Source organism: Hemiscyllium ocellatum, chromosome 38, assembly GCF_020745735.1.
Source record: "Hemiscyllium ocellatum isolate sHemOce1 chromosome 38, sHemOce1.pat.X.cur, whole genome shotgun sequence".
NCBI lineage: Eukaryota > Metazoa > Chordata > Chondrichthyes > Orectolobiformes > Hemiscylliidae > Hemiscyllium > Hemiscyllium ocellatum.
In genome coordinates, this window is record NC_083438.1 from 39,053,499 (window position 1) to 39,062,709 (window position 9,211).

General features: G+C 55.4%; 1 protein-coding gene across 1 annotated transcript in view; it reads left to right on the plus strand.

Moving 5' to 3' along the window:
• The first annotated feature begins 1,966 nt into the window (after window positions 1–1,966).
• Window positions 1,967–9,211, plus strand: part of LOC132833932 (B-cell receptor CD22-like) — an 89,434-nt gene continuing 82,189 nt past the window's right edge. Inside the window, exon 1 of the mRNA XM_060852611.1 lies at window positions 1,967–2,115. The gene's annotated coding sequence lies outside the window, so the exon portion shown is untranslated. The remainder of the gene's footprint in view (window positions 2,116–9,211) is intronic.

Genomic DNA, 9,211 nt, shown 5'->3' on the forward strand with positions numbered 1-9,211 from the left:
CTAACCCCTTCCTATCCATGTCCCCATCCAGATGCCTCTTAAATGCTGTCATTGTACCAGCCCCCACCACTTCCTCTGGCAGCTCATCCCATACACGTACCACCCTCTGGGTAAAAAAGTTGCCCCTCAGGCCTATTTCCTCTCTCACCTTCAACCTATGCCCCTCTAGTTCTGGACTCCCCCACCCCAAGGAAAAGACTTTGTCTATTTACCCTCTCCATGCCCCTCATGATTTTATAAACCTCTATAAGGTCACCCCTCAGCCTCCGACGCTCCAGGGAAAACAGCCCCAACCTGTTCAGCCTCTCCCTGTAGCTCAGACCCTCCAACCCTGGCAACATCCTTGTCAATCTTTTCTGAACCCTTTCAAGTTTCACAACATCCTTCCTGTAGCCGGGAGACCAGGATTGCACCCAATATTCCTCATATAAGGGGAGCACATGCCCCACTCCAAACTGCACCCACAATCCTCCAGGGCTCATCTGCCCATTCAGCACCACCCCGACCCGGTCTGTCCCTCTTTGACACACCGGTCCCACTGGCCCAGGACTCTATCGCCCAGCCAGGAAAAATATCTCCGTCACGGCCGGAAGGGCTCGCTCAGGAATGTCGAGGCTGGGACGGAGAGCTTTTCAGTTTCCGGATGTTTCCACCGTGAGCAACACTGTTGAAGACGTACATCAAAACTTCACCTCCCCACACTGCCCACTCTCACCACAATCCCGCTCCATTCGAAATGTGGCAAGAATTGAAAGACCGGTCTGTGAAAGGACATCTATCTTCGTTCAGTCACCTCCACCGCAAGGCCTGAGCTGACCTGCCCACAGCACCCGCTCCACACCCACCGACTTAGGGGTCACTGCTCTTCAGACACCATCTCTGCGTGACTGGTCCCCCTGCTGCCCCGATGCCAGGGCATGTTCCAGACCCACACTCGCCCTGCAACCTAGGCTCCGGGCCTACCGCAGCAAGGAGTCTCAGGCTCTAGGCCTACCACAGCCAGGAATCCCAGGCTTCGGGCTTATCATAGCCAGGAGTCCCAGGCTCTGGGCCTACCACAGCTAGGAGCCCCAGGCTCTGGGCCTATCATAGCCAGGAGTCCCTGGCTTCGGGCCTACTACAGCCAGGAATCCCAGGCTTTGGGCCTATCAAAGCCAGGAGTCCCAGGCTCTGGGACTATCATAGCCAAGAGTCCCAGGTTCTGGGCCTATCATAGCCAAGAGTCCCAGGTTCTGGGCCTATCATAGCCAGGAGTTCCATGCTTCGGGCCTATCAGAGCCAGGAGTCCCAGGCTCTGGGTCTAGCATAGCCAGGAGCCCCAGGCTTCAGGCCTATCATAGCCAGGGGTCGCTGCCGCCTTGCTGATACCTGGGGGTCTGTGCTCTGGGCCCACCACAACAAGGAATCCCAGACTGTGGGCCTACTACAGGCTCCACCATCAGGCCACCTCACCAAGAGTCGCTCCCCAGCCACTCCCCTCCTCCATGTCACCCCTTCCCAGCCGCTGACGAAAGGAAACAGATGAAGACAAAGAAAGAAGACGGAAAGGGTGAGGGAAGAAGGGAGGAAGCGGCCGAATGAAGCGCACGGGCCCAGGAGCACGAACACAGCCTACCCCGAGAGCGTGGCAGCCATCTTGAACTGTCATCTGGGCATGACAGAGGGGGGGTGAGGGTGGCTGGAAAGAGACACAGGTCTGAGTGAGAGGGAGAGTTTTCGAGGGGCCGAACGGTAGCCAGTGAGGCAGAGCATGTGGTTAACCGCGTGGAAAGTCTTTCTGAAGGGCCTAGTGACAAATGTTTACAGCGATCAAACCCCGTGGAAAATGTGAGTCACTGACAGGGTGGTCATGTGATTGTGGTTAGCGTCTCAATCTGGCTTCTGTCAAATCTCGCTTGGGCTTCGATGAAAGTAACAGTTGCCAAGCGATGAGAGGGGATATTTGAATTTGTCTTCACCTACCCGCTCCCTTCCCTGTACCGCCCCGCCCCCACCCTCTACTTCCTCATCGGCTGGGCCCCACTCTCCTGCGACTGAGGTGATATCGCTGCCTCCTGACGGACACCCACTGAAGCCTCCCTCTGCCCGACTCGAGTCTTGGCGAGGGTACCTCAGGTTGGTGCACCCCTTCCCCACCACCACCACCCCGGGGAGGAGACAGGCGGCTAGCACAATGCACAGAGTCTTGGCGGCCAGGGGTCGGGGCGTAGCACGGGTGAGGGTCGGTCTCCCTCCGGCGATCGAAGGAGGGAGAGGTCCAGGGGATTGGGGGGGAGGGTTTGGGGGGAGTGGGGCCATTTGTTTATCGGGGTGGCCAATTGTTGCTGTACCTTGGGAGGATGGACGGGGAGCTTTTGAAAATCTGGGGTGGGGATGCTGGTCAGGGAGATGGGGCGTGGGGGGCGGTGGTGGGGGAGGATCTGCAGAGGTTTGGTTGGGGCAAGGGGCAAGAGATGGGGGGGGGGGGAAGAGAGAGGGAAGCAATTGGAGCACAGGGTCCGAACTGTGGAGGGCTAGGAGAGACGCAAAGGGGCCGAATGCACTCCTGGTGGGCACGTCCTGCGATCGTTCTGGGACTTGTTCGTGCAGTGTTCAGATCTCAAGGTTTCAGCCTCGGGATAGTTAGGAACCCATTTCTCTACCCAGCTCGTTCACGGCTGTCATTACACACCTCTGGAGTAGGTGGGACGAGAAAAGGGGGACCCCTGCTCGAGGGATACAGACACTACCCCTGCACATGAAAAGGCTCGTTGCTTTATTCAGAATCTCCCCTCATCCGTTCGCAGGATTTCACTGTCTCCTCTCTATCTCTTTATCTCTCTCCATTTCTCTCTCTATCATTCTATCACCCTCCCTACTTCCGTCTCTATCTCTCTCTCTATCTCCCTTTCTATTTCCCTTATCGTCCGTCTCAAAATTCACTTTGTCAGTCACTGAGGCAATCTGTACCGCACTGTCGGAGGGTCAGTGCTGAGGGAGTGGGCACTGTTGGAGGGTCAGTGCTGAGGGAGTGGGCATTGTCAGAGGGTCAGTGCTGAGGGAGTGGGCACTGTCAGAGGGTCAGCGCTGAGGGAGTGCCGCACTGTCGGAGGTTCAGCGCTGAGGGAGTGCCGCACTGTCGGAGGTTCAGTGCTGAGGGAGTGCCGCACTGTCAGAGGGTCAGTGCTGAGGGAGTGCCGCACTGTCGGAGGGCCAGTGCTGTGGGAATGTACACTGTTGGAGGGTCAGTGTTGAGGGAGTGCCGCACTGTCAGAGGGTCAGTGCTGAGGGAGTGCCGCACTGTCGGTGGGTCAGTGCTGAGGGAGTGGGCACTGTCGGAGGGTCAGTGCTGAGGGAGTGGGCACTGTCAGAGGGTCAGTGCTGAGGGATCGCGGCACTGTCAGAGGGTCAGTGCTGAGTGAGTGGGCACTGTCGGAGGGTCAGTGCTGAGGGAGTGGGCACTGTCGGAGGGTCAGTGCTGAGGGAGTGGGCACTGTCGGAGAGTCAATGCCGAGGGAGTGGGCACTGTCGGAGGGTCAGTGCTGAGGGAATGCCGCACTGTCGGAGGGTCAGTGCTGAGGGAGTGGGCACTGTCGGAGGGTCAGTGCTGAAGGAGTGCTGCACAGTCGGAGGATCAGTATTGAGGGAGTGGGCACTGTCGGAGTGTCAATGCTGAGGGAGTGGGCACTGTCGGAGGGTCAGTGCTGAGGGAGTGCCGCACTGTCGATGGGGTCAATGCTGAGGGAGTGGGCACTGTCGGAGGGTCAGTGCTGAGGGAGTGGGCACTGTCGGAGGGTCAGTGCTGAGAGAGTGCCGCACTGTCGATGGGGTCAGTGCTGAGGGAGTGGGCACTGTCGGAGGTTCAGTGCTGAGGGAATGCTGCACTGTCAGAGGGTCAGTACTGAGGGAGTGGGCACTGTGGGAGGGTCAGTGCTGAGGGAGTGGGCACTGTGGGAGGGTCAGTGCTGAGGGAGTGGGCACTGTCGGAGGGTCAGTGCTGAGGGAGTGGGCACTGTGGGAGGGTCAGTGCTGAGAGAGTGGGCACTGTTGGAGGGTCAGTGCTGAGGGAGTGGGCACTGTGGGAGGGTCAGTACTGAGGGAGTGGGCACTGTCGGAGGGTCAGTGCTGAGGGAGTGCCGCACTGTGGGAGGGTCAGTGCTGAGGGAGTGGGCACTGTCGGAGAGTGTGGACCATCCTGTATTGGTTATAGAACCTCGGTTGTTTTGCACACATTTGCATTCTGCACCCACAGGTGAGAGAGAGTGAGATAATCTTTCTCAGTGAATGTTACCTCTGTGTGTTTGATGTTTTGCTGTTAAGTCCCTTCATTACAACATCCTGCTGAACCGGTCTAACCTACGCCTGATGGCAATCAGCTCTGTTTCTTACCTTGGTGTGTGGTTTATCTCTTGCTATTTTGGGTTCGTGTGACCGAGTGCAGTTCCTGTTTTTTATCTCAGCTGGGCTTTCTCATTACAACTTTGCTCTGCTTAACCACTTCCAAGAATTGTGGGAAGTCTTGCTGCGATTGGACAAGGGTCGACCCCTCGCTGGGGGGAGTGTGTGTGTGTGTGTGGTTTTGGGGGGACAGGGGATGTTTCTAAACCGAGGAAGGATGTTCTGATGATGGAGGGAGAGCAGCGAAACCTTTCCCAGATCATTCCCGGGACTGACCGGCAGGGAGCGAGACCAGACTGACACTGAGGGGGTCTGAGCTAGAACATTGAGTTAGATCGGTCCCTCAGGGATAAAGGGATCACAGGAAGGCAGTGAGTAAAGGGATGGTCAGCCATCATCCTCATCGAATGGTAGAACAACCTGGAAGGGCCGAATGGCCCATCCACCTCCTGCGTTCTCTGACTGTGTGGTTCTAGGAGCTGCTGCAGGACGTTCAGCCCCTCTAGCCTGGCTGTCTTTCATTAGGATCATCTGAAGCCCCCCACGCCCACCTCCCTCCTCATAACCTTTGACCTGACCCTCCTTTGTCGGTCAAGAAACTCTCGACCCCTGCCGTCAATATTTCAACAGTTAAACACATCTGATGTCCCATTGCTGTTGAAGGAATTGTGTTCCCCAGAGGCAGGACCCTCAGAGACAGAAAAGAGAGAGAGAACCCGTACTGATCTTCAGCTTTTTAAACTGAGTCCCCCTGGTCTAGACTATTCCACAAGGGAAGCATCATCCAAACATGGCCCCCTGTTTCTCCCAGACGGTGGGTATGCCTTGTAATGACATGCTTGGGTCATTATCACTGCATCGTAACATGTGACCTGAAGATGTGAAGGTCTCAGACTCCATCTTCCCCTGGGACCACTTGAAACATGACCCCCCATGAGAGGCCAGGCTGTTCTATAGCGACTAAATCACTTCATGACCAGCCCAGACACTGATGTGTCGATGACTGTAATCAGTTTGTGCAATTGGTAACTGCCAAAACTATTGGATTCCCCAATCCCCAGGTTTCTGGTGTTATGAGAGAGTTCATAAGCATCGCCTCATTGGATACAGATATCCTGCTGGTAATGCCAGGCACTCAGGTTCGATTCCAACATTGTCTGTGTGCAGTTTGCATGGTCCCTCCTGTGTCTGTGTGGGTCTCCTCCGGGTGCTCCAGCTTCCTCCCACAGTTCAAAGGTGTGCAGGTTAGGGTAGATTGGCCATGGGGAATTGTCCCATAGTGCCCAGGGATGTGCAGGTTAGGGTGGATTGGCCGTGGGATTTTGTCCCATAGTGCCCAGGGATGTGCAGGTTAGGGTGGATTGGCTATGGGAAATTGTCCCATTGTGCCCAGGGATGTGCAGGTTAGGGTGGGTTGGCCATGGGAAATTGTCCCATAGTGCACAGGGATGTGCAGGTTAGGGTGGATTGGCCATGGGAAATTGTCCCATAGTGCCCAGGGATGTGCAGGTTAGGGTGGGTTGGCCATGGGAAATTGTCCCATAGTGTCCAGGGATGTGCAGGTTAGGGTGGATTGTCCATGGGAAATTGTCCCATAGTGCCCAGGGATGTGCAGATTAGGGTGGATTGGCCGTGGGGAATTGTCCCATAGTGCCCAGGGATGTGCAGGTTAAGGTGGGTTGGCCATGGGATTTTGTCCCATAGTGCCCAGGGATGTGCAGGTTAGGGTGAATTGGCTATGGGAAATTATCCCATAGTGCCCAGGGATGTGCAGGTTAGGGTGGATTGGCCATGGGGAATTGTCCCATAGTGCCCAGGGATGTGTAGGTTAGGGTGGATTGGCCATGGGAAATTGTCCCATAGTGCCCAGGGATGTGCAGGTTAGGGTGTATTGGCCATGGGAAATTGTCCCATAGTGCCCAGGGATGTGTAGGTTAGGGTGGATTGGCCATACTTAATTGTCCCATAGTGCCCAGGGATGTGCAGGTTAGGGTGGATTGGCCATGGGGAACTGTCCCATAGTGCCCAGGGATGTGTAGGTTAGGGTGGATTGGCCATGTGAAATTGTCCCATAGTGCCCAGGGATGTGCAGGTTAGGGTGGATTGGCTATGGGAAATTGTCCCATAGTGCCCAGGGATGTGCAGGTTAGGGTGTATTGGCCATGGGAAATTGTCCCATAGTGCCCAGGGATGTGTAGGTTAGGGTGGATTGGCCATACTTAATTGTCCCATAGTGCCCAGGGATGTGCAGGTTAGGGTGGATTGGCCATGGGGAACTGTCCCATAGTGCCCAGGGATGTGTAGGTTAGGGTGGATTGGCCATGGGAAACTGTCCCATAGTGCACAGGGATGTGCAGGTTAGGGTGGATTGGCTATGGGAAATTGTCCCATAGTGCCCAGGGATATGCAGGTTAGGGTGGATTGGCCATGGGAAATTGTCCCATAGTGCCCAGGGATGTGCAGGTTAGGGTGGGTTGGCCGTGGGATTTTGTCCCATAGTGCCCAGGGATGTGCAGGTTAGGGTGGATTGGCTATGGGAAATTGTCCCATAGTGCCCAGGGATGTGCAGGTTAGGGTGGATTGGCCATGTGAAATTGTCCCATAGTGCCCAGGGATGTGTAGGTTAGGGTGGATTGGCCATGGGGAATTGTCCCATAGTGTCCAGGGATGTGCAGGTTAGGGTGGATTGGCCATGGGGAATTGTCCCATAGTGCCCAGGGATGTGCAGGTTAGGGTGGATTGGCCATGGGAAATTGTCCCATAGTGCCCAGGGATGTGCAGGTTAGGGTGGATTGGCCATGGTGAATTGTCCCATAGTGTCCAGGGATGTGCAGGTTAGGGTGGATTGGCCATGGGAAATTGTCCCATAGTATCCTGGGATGTGCAGGTTAGGGTGGATTGGCTATGGGAAATTGTCCCATAGTGCCCAGGGATGTGCAGGTTAGGGTGGATTGGCCATGGGAAATTGTCCCATAGTGCCCAGGGATGTGCAGTTTAGGGTGGGTTGGCCATGGGAAATTGTCCCACAATGCCCAGGGATGTGTAGGTTAGGGTGGATTGGCCATGGGAAATTGTCCCATAGTGTCCAGGGATGTGCAGGTTAGGGTGGATTGTCCGTGGGAAATTGTCCCATAGTGCCCAGGGATGTGCAGGTTAGGGTGGATTGGCCGTGGGGAATTGTCCCATAGTGCCCAGGGATGTGCAGGTTAGGGTGGGTTGGCCATGGGATTTTGTCCCATAGTGCCCAGGGATGTGCAGGTTAGGGTGAATTGGCTATGGGAAATTGTCCCATAGTGCCCAGGGATGTGCAGGTTAGGGTGGATTGGCCATGGGGAATTGTCCCATAGTGCCCAGGGATGTGTAGGTTAGGGTGGATTGGCCATGGGAAATTGTCCCATAGTGCCCAGGGATGTGCAGGTTAGGGTGTATTGGCCATGGGAAATTGTCCCATAGTGCCCAGGGATGTGTAGGTTAGGGTGGATTGGCCATACTTAATTTTCCCATAGTGCCCAGGGATGTGCAGGTTAGGGTGGATTGGCCATGGGGAACTGTCCCATAGTGCCCAGGGATGTGTAGGTTAGGGTGGATTGGCCATGGGAAACTGTCCCATAGTGCACAGGGATGTGCAGGTTAGGGTGGATTGGCTATGGGGAATTGTCCCATAGTGCCCAGGGATATGCAGGTTAGGGTGGATTGGCCATGGGAAATTGTCCCATAGTGCCCAGGGATGTGCAGGTTAGGGTGGGTTGGCCGTGGGATTTTGTCCCATAGTGCCCAGGGATGTGCAGGTTAGGGTGGATTGGCTATGGGAAATTGTCCCATAGTGCCCAGGGATGTGCAGGTTAGGGTGGATTGGCCATGTGAAATTGTCCCATAGTGCCCAGGGATGTGCAGGTTAGGGTGGATTGGCTATGGGAAATTGTCCCATAGTGCCCAGGGATGTGCAGGTTAGGGTGTATTGGCCATGGGGAATTGTCCCATAGTGCCCAGGGATGTGTAGGTTAGGGTGGATTGGCCATGGGGAATTGTCCCATAGTGCCCAGGGATGTGCAGGTTAGGGTGGATTGGCCATGGGGAATTGTCCCATAGTGCCCAGGGATGTACAGGTTAGGGTGGATTGGCCATGGGAAATTGTCCCATAGTGCCCAGGGATGTGCAGGTTAGGGTGGATTGGCCATGGTGAATTGTCCCATAGTGTCCAGGGATGTGCAGGTTAGGGTGTATTGGCCATGGGAAATTGTCCCATAGTATCCTGGGATGTGCAGGTTAGGGTGGATTGGCTATGGGAAATTGTCCCATAGTGCCCAGGGATGTTCAGGTTAGGGTGGATTGGCCATGGGAAATTGTCCCATAGTGCCCAGGGATGTGCAGTTTAGGGTGGGTTGGCCATGGGAAATTGTCCCACAATGCCCAGGGATGTGCAGGTTAGGGTGGATTGGCCATGGGAAATTGTCCCATAGTGCCCAGGGATGTGCAGGTTAGGGTGGATTGGCCATGGGAAATTGTCCCATAGTGCCCAGGGATGTGCAGGTTATGGTGGATTGGCCATGGGAAATTGTCCCATAGTGCCCAGGGATGTGCAGGTTAGGGTGGATTGGCCATGGGAAATTGTCCCATAGTGCCCAGGGATGTGCAGGTTAGGGTGGGTTGGCCATGGGAAATTGTCCCACAATGCCCAGGGATGTACAGGTTAGGGTGGATTGTACATGGGAAATTGTCCCATAGTGTCCAGGGATGTGCAGGTTAAGATGGATTTACCATGGGAAATTGTCCCATAGTGCCCAGGGATGTGCAGGTTAGGGTGGATTGGCCATGGGAAATTGTCCCATAGTGC